Source organism: Euprymna scolopes, chromosome 26 (assembly GCF_053919585.1).
Source record: "Euprymna scolopes isolate OS-2025 chromosome 26, ASM5391958v1, whole genome shotgun sequence".
Lineage (NCBI taxonomy): Eukaryota > Metazoa > Mollusca > Cephalopoda > Sepiida > Sepiolidae > Euprymna > Euprymna scolopes.
In genome coordinates, this window is record NC_136507.1 from 63977277 (window position 1) to 63996237 (window position 18961).

Genomic DNA, 18961 nt, shown 5'->3' on the forward strand with positions numbered 1-18961 from the left:
TTTCCTCTAAGTTAGCACTTGCTAACTCGTAACCCATCCATGGTATTCATGTTTTTTTTTTCTTTATCCATCGTTTTCATTTGCCAATTTAACTACATTTCTATTAATTCTTATTGCTGTTCTTGGTACTTTTCGAAGACTTTACTGTCGTCAAAATATACTATCTAAATCCAGAAGCTGCGCCATAGATACATATTGACAATTATTTGTATATCCTTTAACACATAATGAATGTGCCTTTCAATTAATCTTGTATCCCTCCCCACTATTTTCGAGTTCAATAATTTCCGGAACATGATCCACACATCGGTTTAGATAATGGATCTATCTTGTCTCTGTTGTTAGAATATAAAATTTTACTTTAAATCGGTTTTGTTGTATTTAATCCTAGTCAATGTTTGATATTTTTGTCAAATTTAAAGAGAAGTTGCAGAAAAACTTACCCAGTAACTGTTAGATACTCTGACTCACTCACGCAACACAGTTAACAAAATTTAATAAGGCCTCAACCCGAAACTGTGTTCCTACCGGACCTTGCTCGTTCCACTATGTCTTCAACTGCACAACGCTGAATAGTCTATGTAAGTAAAAGAGTAGTTGTGTGTCTGTTCGAAAATATTTAACCGATAAACTTTTAAACTACTGGTTACATAACACTGAAATTAACAGGAAATAGAAACCATACACCAAGGATGATATATAACGATTAAAATCTTTGTTTAGATGAATGAATAACGCGTACAGAAATATGTTGGCAACTTGAAATGCAAAATACTCATTTCAACTTGTCGACATATTTCTGTTACTTTTGCACATGCGCAAATTCATTCATAGTTCGACGTTGTTATATTTTAAATCTTTTTTTATCAATCTATCGATCGCTCAAACGGTAGGGAATGCTACTAGAGCACTAAATGGTTTTTGTTTGGATTCTAGTTGATGGCACCCAAGTCCTTTTTTTTTTCATCTTTTGAAATTTGTACTATATATTAGTTACAATCTAATATTCTATAGATAATTGGCTCTGTAATAATACATCCGAAATCTGCTCGAATTAAAATATATTTAAGGATATTTTACGACTGGGAAAAACCGGGCACCCCTCCACCCGCTAATCTATATATAGAATAAAGTCAAAATGTGCGCGCGAGTTTTTGTATGTCCAGCAAAGGCTTGGGGGGGGGGTGAGGTTACTATCGCTTAGAACTTTTTATATACCGTATAGATAATAATATGTACGGATTGTGAACGCGCGTTGCGGCTAGATTTATTTACGTCAACTTTTACAAAATTATTGCTATTTCGGCTTCTCACGTGTTGCATGGTCTTTTTCGTATAAAAGCGAAACTGGTGTGAAACTAAGGTGCAGTTCTCCGCCTATGGGTCGGGAGCGTCCAGAAAGCAATGGACGTTTGATCAATGTCGGTGAAAACCGTCATATCAGACAATTACTTTCATTTGGACACTCCTCAATTAAAGGGGAACTGGTTTTCCTCAACACATTGGGGAAACAAAATCAGACAAAGTTGGGTAAAAAAACAAACCCAAAAGAACTATCCCGCAGTTAAAATTAAGTGTGGAATTTAATTTCTTTTTGGCCTTTGTTGCTCACCTGCCACTTGTGCATTTATAAACGTTAAATTGAAATTGTTTTCAGTTACTTTCCCTTCGTGGGCGAGCGGTAAGTTATCAAGTTCGCCTCAACGTTCCGGGTTCGATCCTACCTACCTACCAAAACATTTTTTTAAAATTCCGATTTTTTAAACAAGTTTTTATTTTACTTTTTCTTCTTTTTACATCATATTCGCTATTTTTTCCCCCGATTTTTTAAAAGAAGTTTAAGATAACGTTTGGACCTAAACCCCCCCCCCTCAAGACACACACCTACAAACACCCGGGCAACGCCGGGCATCCACGCTAGTATATAATAAAGGATCAATGCGGCTTAGTTTAAAACTTTACTGCAGTTTCAAATTGAAAAGTATGAAACGTTCAGAATTTTATTAATACACTTCTGCTGATTGGTGGGTGTTACCAGATCAGGCTGTCTGAAGATAGAGGCTTCCCGACTTAACATGCACTAAACATTTATAGTATCGTTTTGTTTCTTTCCTTTTGCAAAACTCAATTATGTTCTTTAAACTCGAAAGCAAAATATTTCTTTTGCAAAAGCAGAAACAAAACAAACAAACAAAAAAAAATGGATAAATTATTTGAAGATATAAACAAGTTGAAGCATAATTTTTTTACCAGATTCAGCATTAAATAATTAAATAATCCGAAAAAGGTTGATAAGCCGAAAAAATAAAACAACCAAATTCTCTACACGCAGATATTGCCAGGCCTTGAGACTTTGTTGCAGACCCCACAATATTATTGGTATGAACAAATTAAAAGTAAAACGTATTTTCTTTTTATAAATGTCACGCGCGAACACTTTTATAGCCATTTGGCCTTTTGACTTAGGCCAACGTGTAAGCTGTTCTTCACAACGTCATCGTTATTTGACGGCGGAAATGTTCATATAATCCTCTCCCCAAAAAAATAAAAAATAAGGACAAAACAAATTCCGCTTATGAGTATGCGCGCGTATATATATATATATATATATATAAGTGCGTACTCCATACCTCTATCACCCAATTCTACTAAAGCCCCACGCTAACAAATTTAAAATACCGTAATTATCTAATAATCCCCTAGACAATCTTCTTCCCCCAATGTATATCCCCCTATACAAAAAATTAATGTATATATATAACACTGGGCTGCATCAAAAATGCAACATCCATGACAATATCCTCTTCTAGACCAATTTTTCGTGCTGATCACGATGGTAGTAGTCATTTTGCTCGTAAGGTTCTAGTTTATGTGTTACAGCGTCGTATATTAATATACCTTTTTTGTTGCAGATCAATTAAAGAATGGCACGGACTTGCAAAAACCACCCCAACTCATTTTGCTACATCTGCGGAAATTACACACTTTCAAGACAGAAGCGCAAAATCACTTCTACAGTGAAACAACTCTATCGTGCCTACTTTGGCATCGAACTTGGACATCAGGATAAACCATGGGCGCCACACATTGCTTGTGTGAAGTGTTTCGCTGGTTTATGCCACTGGAATAAAGGAAACCGAAAATCAATGCCATTTGGAATACCAGTGGTTTGGCGGGAACCTACGAATCACCATGATGACTGCTATTTTTGTATGGTGAAACCACTGGGAAGGAATGGTATAAGTTTGAAATACATTAAATACCCAAACATTCCGTCAGTTACGCAACCAGTACCACATAGTGATGTTGTTCCTGTGCCAAGACCTCCTGAGATTCTAGAACGTACCAGTGCAAGTGACTCTACATGTGATGACAGTGAAAATCAGGATGTTTATGAAGATATCAGTGGGACCTCTGAGAAAAGCCCTCAGTTTTTTTAACAGAGTGAGCTAGATGACCTTGTACGAGATCTTGGTCTGTCAAAAGAATCTGCACAGTTGTTAGGTTCAAGGTTAAAAGAGAAAAATCTTTTGGCACGTAATACACACTTTGCACAGTATCGGCATCGAGAGCAGGAATTCGTGCAGTACTTTACCAAGTCCGATGACATGGTATATTGCCACGATGTTTCAGGTCTTGTAGAACACATGGGTAAAGAATACCATCGTGAAGAATGGAGGCTCTTTATAGATTCCTCCGCCAGAAGTCTAAAAGCTGTGCTACTTTTTAATGGTAAAAACGTAGCATCATTGCCCATTGCTCATTCTGTTACCCTGAAAGAAACCTATGATACCATGTCACTTCTTCTTAACAACATACAATATCAAGATCACAACTGGCTTCTCTGTGGTGACCTAAAAGTTCTGACCCTTTTGTTAGGAATGCAGGGGGGCTACACAAAATACCCATGCTTTTTGTGCTTGTGGGACAGCCGTGCAGATTCCGTACATTACCGACAAAGGGAATGGCCACAACGGACGGAATTTGTTCCTGGCCGCCATAACGTCAAAACACTACCACTTGTACCACCAGAGAAGGTGCTTCTGCCTCCCCTTCACATAAAGCTGGGGTTGATGAAAAATTTTGTGAAATCACTTGCGAAAGATGGAGAAGGGTTTAAATACCTTTCCAATAAATTCCCTCTTGTCAGTGATGCTAAAGTACAAGCTGGCATATTTGTTGGACCACAGATTCGTGAACTTATGTCTGATACCGGATTTAATGAAGCACTGACACCTCGTGAAAAAAGAGCTTGGGAATGTTTTAAGTTAGTTGTGACAGGGTTTTTAGGAAACAGAAAATCTGATGACTACAAGGAACGGGTTGAGAATATGCTTCAAGCATACGAGACTGCTGGCACACGCATGAGCATCAAAATACATTTCCTGCACAGTCACCTTGACTACTTTCCTGCTAATTTGGGTGAATACAGTGAGGAACAGGGAGAGAGGTTCCATCAGGATATATCCGATATGGAGCGCCGCTATCAAGGCAATTGGAGTGTGACCATGATGGCTGATTTCTGCTGGTCTCTTCAAAGAAGCTGGACAACATCTCCTGCAAGGCCAGCACACAAGAGAATGTCGCGAAAGCGTGCATTTCAAGGGGAATAGCTGCTTTCTAACTTCAAATTGGATGCATTCTTTACAATGAATCTGATAAATATTGTGCCAACTGTTACAAAAAAATGAGAACCTCCTTAAAAAAAATGGGTATGCTTTATGCGTTTACTATGCGAAACTGCAATGAAAAATGTTAATAACATTTCTGTTGCAAATTTTTTTTTCCAAATGCAGCCCAGTATAATATATATATATATAATATATATATATATATATATATATATATATATGAGAGAGAAAATGTTCATCCACAGACAAGTGCTTCAATCCGCACGTAGGTCAGTGCATTTCTTTACAAGCATTGTAGTAGATATCTACTTGAAAATGTTTTTTAAATCTTGATTCAGTAAATATAATTCATAATAATGTATTGATTTAAATCGAACTTGTCTGTTTACCAACTACATATAATTTTTCTTTCTGTTTTCTTTTCCTTCTTTCAACTTCTGTAAATGCTAAAATCTTCTCTGGAGAAATGTTCCACATGTTTGCATTTTGAGCATCCAGATTTGACATTCCGAATTTTCTATTCTCGGTTGTATAACGTGCGCTTATTTTTAGCAATGTCACGTGACATTGTCATATTTACACCCCCCCCCCCTTTTTTTTCTTTCTTTTGTATAACAAACTGAATCGATCACAGAAATAAGTGGGCGTGTTTTATACGTTTTAACTTTTGATATGAGGATTGCTATTCGGAATATTCGGACTACTGTTCTCACTTTGAGTGTTATTCACATAACGTTTCTGCCGATGTAACCGCCGACCTTTTTCAGATGTATCTCACCGAACTCGGAAATATGCACGGAATTTCAAAAGGAGACCTTTTTTTAATCCCCTCGGGTAGCATTATCTTGTTCATTGCAAGAATCCGTTCCGTAACGGATAAAGTACTATATAAATTCAGTTGTAAGTGACACTCTTCTGAAAGTTTATGGTTCAATCCTCAGTACGAGTGATTAAAAGGATACAATTGCGAATTACTTAAAACCTCTGCTCAGTCATGGCTTAAGCAACAAGAACATTCAACCTTCATGGACTAAGTTAAGAGTTCCGTTCGAAATTGCGTGCCGATTCCCAGGTTCGACAGAAAGATTCTGGAGTTCGACAAAATATACATGGAGAAGGTTGGAGCTTACATCGGCTGAAACGTTGTGCGAATAACACTCAGGATGAAAACCGTAATCTGTATGATCCAAATAATACAAGATGTATTTTGTGCCGGAAATATAAGTTTGAAAGACATTGAATTTCCTCTTTCTGAACCTTTTAATATATATATATATATATAGAGAGAGAGAGAGATACACAGAGAGATTAGGTCCTTGCTAATGAAGCCAGGGATGGCGTCTTTCACCGGGTTCGAATCTATCGACTGGTGTTAATCGTGACACCCTGTACTGATGATTCCCAAAAGGATGAAACACTAGTGTCTGTAGGTATTTAATAATTATTATATTAAATAATTATGTCAGCCCCTTTAAGAAACTCATTTCTTATCGTTGAGCACTTTCAGTTGCGTTATAAGTCGGTCGATTTAGCTCTAATGCCAGATCATCATATAATGATTAGATCACTCTGACAGACGTTTAAAAAGCATTTTTCGCGGTTAACGGTAGCCGAATGGATTAGGTCCTTGCTAATGAAGCCAGAGATGGCTTCTGTCGCCAGGTTCGAATCTATCGACTGGTGTTAACTGTGACACCCTGAAAGGATGAAACACTGGTGTCTGTAGGTATTTAATAATTATTAATATATATATATATATATATATATAAAGAGTTCAGCCATGTGCTTGCGGGAATCTGTTTAATGTGTTCCTGCTAGGAGTGGTTGCGATGAAGGTTGTCTCTATTTGTTGAATCGGCACTGCTATGCAGATTTAATTCAGTGTGTTAAGTCATAGGTTGCTGGGTGCTACTTCGGTGTATTCACCCCTGGGGTAATGGAGGGGGTGCAGAGCGTGTTGCTTAATTATGTTTACCTGACGTGATGGGAGTGTTGCTTCATTGGTTTTATCTTTAGGAATGGTCAGCTCATTTGGTTCATCTGCCGATGGTTGGTTAATTTTGTTCTCAGCCAAAAGATAATTAAAGATAATTTAGATCCATTATTTCATCTATCTATCTCTCTATCTATCTATCTATCTATCTTATTGACCAATTCTCTCTCTCTCTCTCTTTCTCTCTCTCTCTTTCTCTCTCTCTGTATAACTCTCTCTCTCCATTTATCTCTCTAAGAATGCACCAGCTCTGACATATCTATATATCCCTATCTTTTTATCTCTCTCTCTCTCTCTTTATTTCTCTCTTTCTATATATCTCTCTTTTTGTACCTCTCTCTTTCTAGACCTCAATCTTTTTGTATCTCTATCTTTCTATTAAAAAATTCCGACCACGAACATTCCTTCAATAAGGCGACTTGCTATTACTAGATTATTACTCGAATACAGTAGCCAAAACCACTCAGCTACTTCAAAGGAATATATCCCCTTTGAGGGACATATCAATAGTCATGAATTTATAACGAGCCTCGCCGACGTCTTCAATAAACGGAAAGAGTTTTAATGGCCGCTTTGCACGTTTGTTGCAATTATAGTCAAAAGAAAAGGTGTTTATGGCGGTCATAATTTGCAGATTTGATATTTTATATGCACACGATTACCGTTTGTTGGTCAGAAGAGGCATCACTTTTTTTTATTAACACCATTTTTATTTTTATTTTATTTTTTTTCCTTTCGGTTTCTCTTTTGTCTCGATGTAGATACAAATTTCAGTTACGTTGTCTTCAATAAAGAGTCGATTTTTTTTTTTAATATATATAGACTAGTCTGGGTGTCCGGCGTTACCCGGGTGTTTGGAGGTGTATATTGAGCAAAAAAAAAAAAAAGTGGTAGTAGGCAGGCAGGCTCGAATTCGTACCGCGAATGGAGGAAAAGAACGTGAAAAAAAAAAACGTGATGTCTTTGCCGTTTCGTCCATCGCCAAACCGGAAATGACGAATATTTAAATTAAGGCTAGTCGATCGAAAAGAGGGGATGACTTTCGAAAATATCGGCGAAAAAAAGCGACCCCTCCTCGTAGAAAAGTGCACAGTTGAGGGTGAAGGAATTAATGTTTTTAGCCAATTTTCGATATTTATCGTCCGAAGGGTCGAGCTTCCAAACGATATGGATCTCGTGAAAATCCGCCGCCTCTGTCGAAAGTTTTAAGCAAATACACATACATACATACACACATTTAAACAGACAGGTGGAATTTATATTATAGATAAGATTGGTTGGAGGATGATTCCCTTTTTTGTTTTTGGATATATTTACTCCCGTTTGGGTCCTTCCCCCTCATCACCTGTCATCTCTGCGTCAACCTCCCACTATAATTGGCTCCTTACTCACTGTTCAACGTCGTTATTTTTCTGCATCTCTTGCCGTCGATTAAAATCGTATTTCGACTCTCCTTCCCCATCAACATTGTCTCTTTCTCCCTCTTTTACTCGCTCTCACACTTATCGACCGACATTGTTCTCTCAACTGGTTTTCACTTAACATTGCTCTTCGTAAAAGAATAGAACACTTAGGTAGCCTGGTAATTGCGAATATATATATATAAAAAAAAAACCTCACACATGGTGGTAGCTGATGGTTCAATCATTACAGTGCTTGACAGCTGAAAATGCATTTGGGTTTTAAGTTGCAGTTGGAAAGCATTTTTTTGTTGTTGTCTATATCTGTTTGTAAACGAACTAATATCTATATATCTATTATATACATACGCACACATATATAATCGCAAATGTCTGTACGTTCAACTAAAACTTAAAAAGAAATACACAAACACTCACAAAGTTGATATATTTAACAGGCTTAATCCTAGATGTATAATGTCTAAAAAAAAAAAAAAAAAATTAATTCGTAATATTCGTAATTTGACGGTGTAAAATACTGATGTTGCCTTTCAAGAGTTGTCGAATTTTGCCGGGACTTAACTGCAAGACTGCCGTGGAGAGTTTGTCACGTACTTCTTTTTTCGGGGTGGGGGGAGATTACATTTTCGTTTTTTATTCGTTCTTTTATTTTTGAATTTTTTTGTTGGGTAACGATAGAGTTGACATATGATAATGAAAAACTACTCAATATTCTTAGTATAGCAGGTGTGGCCAAACCGAACTTCATGTCGACCCTGGCAACGCTAGGTATCCATGCTAGTATTATATAAAAATCACTTTGTCTGTGTGAGTTTCTTCCTCATGTATTCCGAAACGGATGAGCGTATCTTTTGCAAATTTCATACAATGCTAATTTATATATGTGGTAGCGTTCTTAAATATATTTTGTACAGAAATTCGTCCAATAATCGAAAAATCGAAAAAATCTGATCTTAAAAATAGCTTTTCTCTTTTATGGATAAAAATATTAATTTTTACAGGGGAATATTTTACGTTACAAAGACAAATGGAGATGATAAAATTTCAGCAAATCATTAAAAAAAAAACAAAAAAACGAAACAGATTTATTATAATCTGGAGATATAGTTTAGTGGTTAGAGCATTCAACTTCAGATCAAATGATCCCATGTTCAAGCGCGGGTGTATCTCACCATTTAAAAATTGTTTTCTTATTTCAGTTTACGACAAAAGAACAAATACCATTTAAAATCGCCGCAAATCATTTCTTCGTTTGCATAGTTAAAAACTAAACGTTAATCTGAAATGACTTTTCGAAGGCATTCATCATCATAGCTAGTCATTACTAAATATTAGATAATCAATTGAGAATTAGCTCAATAATAATAATAATAATAATAATAATGAAAATATAATATTTATGTGTATTTTACGACCCGGCAACGCCGGACGACTTGCTAGTATATATATATATAATGATGCATGTGTGGGTGAAAGAGCGATTCTTGGTGAAATGTATATTAGTTTGGAGAAAACCCAGCAGACAAAATCGGATGTTCCATTTATTTTTGTTTTTCTTTGTTTAATCTGAAGGCAAACCTTGATGAATAAATAACGGACGCTACCCGATTCCCACCCAGCAACAATATAAAAACAAGTTTACATGTGTACTTTTTGCTCTCCTACTTAACACCCCATTTCATGCCCAGCCCAGCCCTCTCCAGATTTTGAGCTTCCTAAAATGTCTTCACATTCAATGGAGCCAAAATTTAGAGCTCATTTTGGGGCGATCAAGGCAGGGTATATTTCAGGTGTAGGGTTAGGGATGTGCACAGCTCTTTGCGTGTTTCCTTTGTGCTTGCCCCCCCCCTTCCCCCATAATCTCAGCCCTACCCCCTTTACCGTCTGCATGTGGCTATACATATCTCGTCTTTACGGCGCGCATTGCATGTGCAGCTACATCGACGTAATTATCATAATAAATATCACCTTGCACAAACTTTTATATTTATTTACTTATACACTGTATATGTGTAATGCACAACTCTTACATTTTTTCACCCCCCTCTCTCTTAGTAATTTCTCTTTCGCACCTCAGTCGTGTGTGTGTGTGTGTGTGTGTGTGTGTGTCTCTCTCTCTCTCTCACACACACACACACTGTCAAAACTATCTTTTTCATACTGCCTAGTCCATCTTTATCTGCCTAATCTTTTACACTCTTACCGACTTCTTTCTCTCTTTCTCTCTAGTCACTCTATTTATCTATCTCTCTTTGGTCGCTCTCTCTTTCTCTTTCTCTCTCTCTTTCTCTCTCTAGTCGCTCTCTCTCTCTCTATCTATCTAGTCTCTTTTCTTTCTCTCATTTCTCAATTTCTTGTTTTCCTTATTTTTCTGTTTCCACTAACTGACCCCTCCCCCTTCTCTCTCTCTCTCTCTCTCTCTCTCTCTCTCTCTCTCTCTCTCTCTCTCTCTCTCTCTCTCTCTCTCTCGTGTACTAGACCTCTTTCCCCATCTCGTCTGTTTTTTACTTTCACTCCCTTCAACATGTGACTCATCTCTCTCCATACAGTACCCCTCTCTTCACTTGACCACTGCTTATTTATTTTCCTACTCTTCTCCCTCTCCCGAACCCAGGTCAACAACATGTCTCTAAGATTCACCCACACACCCAACCTTTTCTTAAAAACGGATGCTATTGGGATATTTGCGTTTTGGAATAATACACGCTGCCTGCAAAGGAATGGATATTATCAGGAATGCTCTTTGACCAGTCCCCAGGCGTGCAACAGTAGCAATCCCTCACCTAGTTGTTACTCCCCATCCTCCTATCCCATCTTTTGCAAGTTTTCACCGTCTGTGTGGAATAAATCGTTTTGGCAGCCATCAACATACTCTAACCTCCCCCAGCATTCATATATTGTGTTGCGCGTTTCTGCCCAGACATTCTGAAACTGGAATCGGTAAAGGTGAAAATTCACTATTCCAACGCCTGAAAAATAAATTAATAGAAATTAGAATAGGAGTGTGGGACAGGATGGGGCATCGGAGGTAGGGGTGGGAGGCACGTGACTTGGCGTATCAGATAGGGGAGGGGTTGGCACGTGGCACAAAAGAAACATTTCTTTTTATTTTGTTTGGTTAGAATTGCTTATTTTATAAGGAAATCATCTACTTTAAGAAGGAAGGGTGCCATTTGGTGACATGGGAAAAAATTGGCGCTCTTCTTTCTGAAAATAAAAATTACAATGTCACAAAACTATTCTTCAATATTTCTACACTGACATTGCTGGAGCCGTGTTTATTTCGCAGTATTATTTCTGTTTCATCGGTGTTTGGATTGTTTTTGGTTTTTCTTTTTTCGGTTAATTATAAAAAATCGTTAAATTTAAAACAGAAATTCTTTACTAATGAGTTATTACATATTAAGGTTAAAAACTACTCAAGGATCAGGGTTTAAACAATGAATCGATTGACAGATGATTGATGAATATTATGAGAGGATTGAAAATTTCCATGTGCCACACGTAACAACAACTGGCCTAAAAACAGCAGTTTTCACCGCTTTGTCAAAGACATTTTTCATCTAAATGAGACACCATGTGGGTCGGTGAGAATTCTGAGACTGATAAAAATAAACGGAACATACACTTTCTATTGTTTATCTTCATATATATATATATATATATATATATATATATATATATATAATAATTCATTTCTAAACTAATAAACTTATTAATTATGAAATAATATACATATATATTTCAGACCTTAACAGCTGACCTTGACTTTGAAAAATAGTGTGCACCATCCCTAAGTTAGAGACGTGTCAAGTTTGATCATGATCGGTCTAGTGGTGTGGGCTGTAAGAGTTGTGTACACACACACACACACACACACACACACACTAATATATATATATATATATATATATATATATATATATATATATATATATATATATAAACTAGCAGGAAGACCCGACTTTGTCCAGGATTGAACGAGGATCAACGAACGTTCCATACTTCCAATACTTTTATTGTCATTAAAATCGGTGAAATCACCCATTTTTCAATCAGCTCGATTAATTGCTTGCAAGGACCCAACGCAATGCATTGGAACGAAGCTTCACATGCCTTTGCACAGTGACTTCGTCCACTACATCTTTTAGTCTACATTGCACTGTAGAGAACCTACTGTTGATTTTATGGAATTATTTTTTTATAAAATTGCTTCAATAAAAGTTTAAAATGCAAAAGTCAAGTAGCATGGTTCAGTTGTGTTCTAAACAGAAACATTCATTTCGAATGTGCTCCTGTCTTATAAAAAAAGACTACACACTCCTCGGCTTAATGTTAACAGGGAACATTAATTGGAACAGATACATCGAGGGCATTGCCAAGACTGCTGCAAGGAAGGTGGGCTCTCTCTACCTTGTTAGAAAGTTATAACTTTACAAGGCCACCATTCACCCATGTATGAAGTATTGTTGTCACATTTGGGCTGTTGCATCTGCTACTAGTCTCTCACTACTGGACAGGCTTCAAAAGAGTCGCCAACCTGATAGATCCTGAACTGTCATCTAAACTTCAACCTCTGTCCCATCGACGAAATGTTGCATCCCTTTGCCTATTTTACAAGTATTTTAATGGCGGATGCTCTGACGAACTACAAGCCCTTGTATCCCCTTAACGAACCTGATAAGCAGCAAAGTCCCACCCCTACACAGTAGAGATCCCCAGATATCAGAAAGCCTTCTACTCTAATAGTTTCAGAAATGCTAGACTTTGGAATTCCCTTCCGAGTTCCTGCTTTCCCAATTGTACTGACATGCAGAAATCCAGGTGTAATGTGAACAGACATCTTGCTGCTCATCTCCCTACGTAGTATCTCTTCAACTTATGTTCCTGATAGTAGCCTCCTACATCCAAGTTGCACAGTACCTTGTTTGGGGTGAAAATGTCCTAATAATAAGAAGAACGAAAAATAGGACTCTATCAAGGATTGAACCCTGGGCTCCTGGCCCATTTGCAAGCACTTTTACCATTATGCTAAATAGGTAAAATCAACTTTTTAAAAATTGAATCAGAAAATCTGATGACATTTTGCGATAAAATCTGATTTTTTTTTCTTCTTTTTTTTTGTGCGAGTCAATTTGCATATACATGCGAGTTCCACATTTGGGTCAGCTTGTAATCAAACATCTATAGACCTAAATAATTTGATACGTTTTTTTTTTTTTTTTTTTTTTTTTTTACTCGGTTCGTCTTGTTTACAAGTAAATTTAATTTAAGATACAGGAAACTCAAATTTAGAATTTCTACAAGCTTCCTTTAACTAATAGCGGAGGAAATTAGTCCCATGTCGCTTTCAATTACATCACATCTTCAATTATGTGTATATGCAATGTATGTGTATATAATTTTTTTTTTGTTGTTCAAACTGAGAATAGGGGCATCCTACCTGATGCCAAACATTTATCTGCTATCTCATACGGTCCTAGATATGACCTTAAACTATATCCAGTGGTGAGGCCCCAGCTTGCGTGCTTTGGGGAGTGTGGAGCCACCCTTTAATTACCATTGCTCCCAGGTCCACTCTGACCCAGAGTGGTAGTACCTGTTAGGGTTCCAACTATAGGTTAAATAGAAAACGACTTGAAAACAGCAACTATATTCTATTAAAATATTTTTCTTCAAAATCTTTGGATTCGGCATTAAATAACCTGAAAAGGGTTGATATGCCGTAAAACAAAAACAAACAACCAGCTATCTCATACATTCCAGTCAAGAGATCTTTTTAGGATTCTAACTGTATCTTTAATTGCAATTGTTTGAATGTCTCTTGTACTTGGTTCACCGGATATATTTGCCAGGTAGTTTTTAACATTCTTTTTCATGAGTTTGGTTGCTCCTATAATTACTGGAATGATGGAGATCTGCCAAAGATTCCAATTTCTTTTCCTATCGTATACAAGATCTTAATATTTCGTTATCTTTCCCTCTCAGCTCCATTTTCGAGGTAGGAATTGCAGTCACAGCGGATAACGTATCTCATATTTCCAACTGTTCTTTCTGGTACATATTTCCAGGATTTTCTGCTGCAAATCCTTAATCGATAATCAAAAATCCAATTAAAGAAAGAATAAACCGATTTTGGCCGAAGTTAACACCCTTGCACAGCCTAACATCATAAGTGCATTTGATAAGTTTTATTATTACACAAGGCGAAAGGCCCGATATATAAATTCAATAGTACATTCTTTGATATGACAGGGGCGTGTTCGAAATAAATGTTTCTGTTTAAAACACAACTGAGCCATCATACTTGACTTTTGAATTTAAAATTTTAATTGAAACTATTATATCAAAATAATTTTATAAAATAAACATCAGGTTCTCTACAGTGCAATGTAAACAACAATGCGTTATGGATTAAGTTACTGTGGGGTGGGAAGGCATGTGAAATTTCCTCCCCGGTGCCCCACAGTGGGTCTCCAACTAAAGTAGATAATTAATCGATTTGATTTTGAAAAATGAGCAATTTCATTGAATTTTGATGACAATAAAAGTATGGTGTGGAACTTTTGTTGATCCTCATTTAATCCCGGGCAACGTCGGGTCTCCCTGCTAGTACTTTTTTTTAATTTTCTTCCTTTGAAGATTGTAACGCTGGGTATGGGGCAGCCAAACAAGCTGCCAACATTGCCCTGCTTTTTATTGAAACCAACCGAGAGCTCTTTTTAGCATCCTCGTTGTTCCCTTAAGTGCAATTGTTTGGATCTCTTTTGCACTTGGTTCACTAGGAATATTAGTTAGGTAGGACTTCAGGTTCTTCTTCATAAGCCCTGTGGCACCTATAATAACTGGTATGATTGATATCTCTCTAAGATTCTAGTTTCTTTTCATATCATACATGAGACCTTGATCTTTGGTCTGTTTCTAAGTATCTGTGTGTGTGTGTGTGTGTGTAATATATATATATATATATATATAATATATATTCATATACATGCATCTGTATGTGTGTGACGGAAGTTTCAAACATAGAGTAAAATTTCAGGCGAAATAGAATGTTCAGTATATGGAATAGAGGATAAAAAAAAACAGGAGAAATAATAATATGAACACATCTCTAAAGTCAACCTATATTTCGGTGGAGTAATACTCAGACAAAAACTACACTTGGAATTATTTATTTGCAAAATAAAAAAAAAATTATAATTTACATTTTAAACAAAGTAGGTACAAGTCTATTCGAAAATATGCCGCCATCACTAAAAACAATGCCTATCCTACTTTTAGCTAGAATCATCAATCACCATAATACCACATTTACCTCAGGAGTCGTCTTATTGATCCTAAATCGTTTATTTTTTTTATTGAAAATAAAAAAACAACGTTTATATACAATGAGACACTATATTTTAATTTAAACATTTTTATTTCGCAAAACAAAAAGTTTTGCAAATTAGGCACAAGCCAATCAAAAAAAAATGGGGAGTAGGGCTTTTGGTCATCCTTGTCTTCGCTAATCCTAACTAGAATTCTCAGTCACCATAATACCACATTCACACCAGAGATCGTCCTAATTAAGATTCCTAAATCAAATGTTTTGTATTATTATTATTATTATTATTATTATTATTATTATTATTATTATTATTATTATTGGCTCATAAGGAGCTTTCACACAGGTCTTCAGAGATCTTTCCCCGAACACAGCCTGTGGTGTTCCCTGGAAGCTGAGTGACAAGTCTCCCCAGGTTTCCAATACTCTCCTCTTCTTTCGATAACATTTGCAAATAAATTTGTATTATCGCAACAGCTGCTTACCATTGATTTCTCGTTGGCAGCAGCTATTGGTATTTTCTGGGATTTGAGTGGCAATAAGCCTCCCCAAGGTCCCAGTTCTCTTCGCACTTATTCGGCTGAGGTCTGGTGAGTTCATCGGTCTTTCCTTCCTCCTTGTCTCTACTTGGTTATTTGGTCTCGCTCTTTTTTGGACGGAGGGGTAGTGATGTGGCCATGGGGGTAGGGTTGGGTTAAAGAATTATAGATCTGGGGTTTCAGTGTTCTTGGTTCCATGTATAGCTTCATGTTTTGCCCTTGCAGCAGTTTTTCTGGCCCGCACTTGTTGCTCCTGTGTGTTAGTTTCAACATTCAAGGGTTTTTTTTTTAATATTTCAGCTGTTTTCATGATTGCTGTTCGTTGTATTTTTCCAATCATTCCTTTGATTCCAATTTCTCCCGTTTTTATTTTCCAAGTTTTTTGGGGGAATTGTTCCTAGTGCTCCTACTATTATAGGTATTATTTTTATTTTCTTCTTCTTTATCTATATATTAATACGATAGCGTGTGTGTTCTTTTGTGTGTCACGCTTACATCCGGGTCGTTTAATTATGTTCTTCTATTCCTTGTCATAAATAATTTCACCAAGAATTCTTCATAAGTTTTGCTTTCGGTTTGGACTATAGCTGATGTCACTTAAATCATCTACTTTTTTTAATAAATAATTTTATCAAGAATTCTTCATAAGTTTTGGTTTTGGTTTATATATATATATATATATATATATATATATATATATATATATATATTAAGTAATGTGATTTATAATTTAAAAGTTTTAAAATTAGCTCTAGGACATTTAACTATCGAGCTTATTATATATCTAAATTACAACGAGCATTTCCTGTATTTTAATTAAACTAGTAATTTCACTATTACATTAAAATACACTTAGCTCTTTAGACTATTATTCTAATCTCCTTTAAATATATATATATATATATATATTCATAAGTTTTTATTTTGGCTTCGATTCAAGCTAATGCACCCAAGTCATATGATATATTGTTTTTATTTTTGAAATCACAACTTTATAATATATATAACTCGATAGAAGATTAACTCTATTATAGTATATACGAAATCTGCAAGAATTAAAATATATTATTTAAGCATACTTTACGACCGGGCTTTGTCAGGCGTTCATGCTAACTTTAATATTTTTGCAGTTTTAACAAAAGAACTACAATAATATCAGAGCGCCTTTTGGCCAAGATCAAAGTGTAGTATCTGTTCTTCAGATGCGGCACTTCCATTTCTCGTTCTCTTTCAGTGGATGAGAAATCCTTCACGACTGAGACAATTTTTATTTTTGTGCCTTTTTTCCACGTTAAAAAACGACCCTGGTGTCTAACTCTGCCCCGTAGGGAGGCATTTTAAAAAGCTACAATAATATCAAAGCGTCTCCATTTACGCTGAACATCTACAGAATGCCAACATCAGTATATTATATATGAATGAGTCCCCTGTGGAATTTCCACAGATCCTACTAGTTATTATTATTTTATTATTTTTTATTTTTTACTAGAGTTTGATCCTAGCCCAGAAGGCCGGAGAATAATTGATTTAGAATTGCGTTTGTGTAAGATTAAGAATTTATTATAACGAAGCGTTGTAATTTTAGAACCAAGTTGAAGAGTCTACTTCAAAAAGAACACTTAGTTAAAATCATGCAAGTTTCTTATTATTATTTATGATAATAGGTGGGGGGTGGAGGGAGTCAGGAAAGGAGGGGGGGCATCTGTGGTGATAACCTTGTTTTGACCCCGTATTTAAAATGGAAACAACACCCTCCCCCGCCTGCACTAATCCATAAGCAAAGAGACAAGAACAAGAATAGAAAGAGTCACAGACGCCTCCCCCCTCCCCCATTCCCTTCAGGCATGAAGAGCAGGTGTTCACCTGGAGATAAGAACCTGGTTTGGATACAAAACAAAATTATCAAGTACCACATGATGAAGAGAGAGAGAGAGAGAGAGAGAGAGAGAGAGAGAGAGAGAGAGAGAATAAAACAGCTATTCTATTAATAATTATACGATAAACAATGCGATGTAGTCATCCAGAAATTAACTTACTACTACTACTACTACTACTACTACTACTACTATGATGATGATTGACACTTCTTCACAGAAGTTTGCAATCTCTTCAGATTGATGCCGGGCGTCCATGTGCACGTAGATGAATCTCCAATCCAGCTTCACTCTTGCATAATCGTTCACAGACGTGGCAGAGAAACTTGTCAGTATTTGCTGGTTCTTGTAGAGGGACCATATTATGCACTTGTGAATGCCTTGTCAAACTGCTTACAGACCAATCCACATATGTTACAACAATGCCTGGATGGTCTGGGTGGCAGCACATCCTCATAAAATTGTTGGGACTTCACATGGTTCACGAAACCAACTTTAGATAGAAGAAATCTGTCCACAGATTGTACATTTCAGCAGAAACTGCAGATTCATCCATTTTTCTAAGTTCACTTATAATTTTTTGATGAAAGTATGATTAATTTCATAATTTTAGTTTCTTTTAAAAGTTATAAACACAGACAATTTCACTTTTATAGCTATATATATATATATATATATATATATATATATATATATATATAAAAATAAAATAAAAGTTACAATAAGTTTACTAAGGTAATCAAAATGGTAAACTTAAAATATATTATAAATATTAAAGAGTTAATATTTACAAGTAAAATAAACTCAGCCAGATATAAAAAGCTCAATAAAACCGAAAAGGAAATAGAGCTTATAATATGTTTTAAATATGTTTTTAACTCTTTTTCAAGATGTCTTTTAACATATTTTATTAATCATATATATATATATATATATATATATATATATATATATAAATATATATATATATATATAAATATAAAACTGAATGTGTGTGTATGTGTCTGGTCACGAATAGGCTCCTATATGGTTGACTATTTTAAAAAGCTGATTACGTATAATGATAGAAGATGTATCGAGACACAGGAATGGGTATGTTTGATCTGGCAGAACGGTGATTCATTAAAATTGTGGGGTCTGCGTACGCGCCTGGTCAACAAAGTATTGAAATAA

The 18961-nt window shown here is 35.9% G+C and overlaps 1 protein-coding gene across 24 annotated transcripts in view; it reads left to right on the plus strand.

Moving 5' to 3' along the window:
* Nucleotides 1-18961, plus strand: part of LOC145248122 (disabled homolog 2-interacting protein-like) — a 1344959-nt gene that overhangs the window by 970277 nt on the left and 355721 nt on the right. The gene's annotated exons all lie outside the window — the stretch shown is intronic.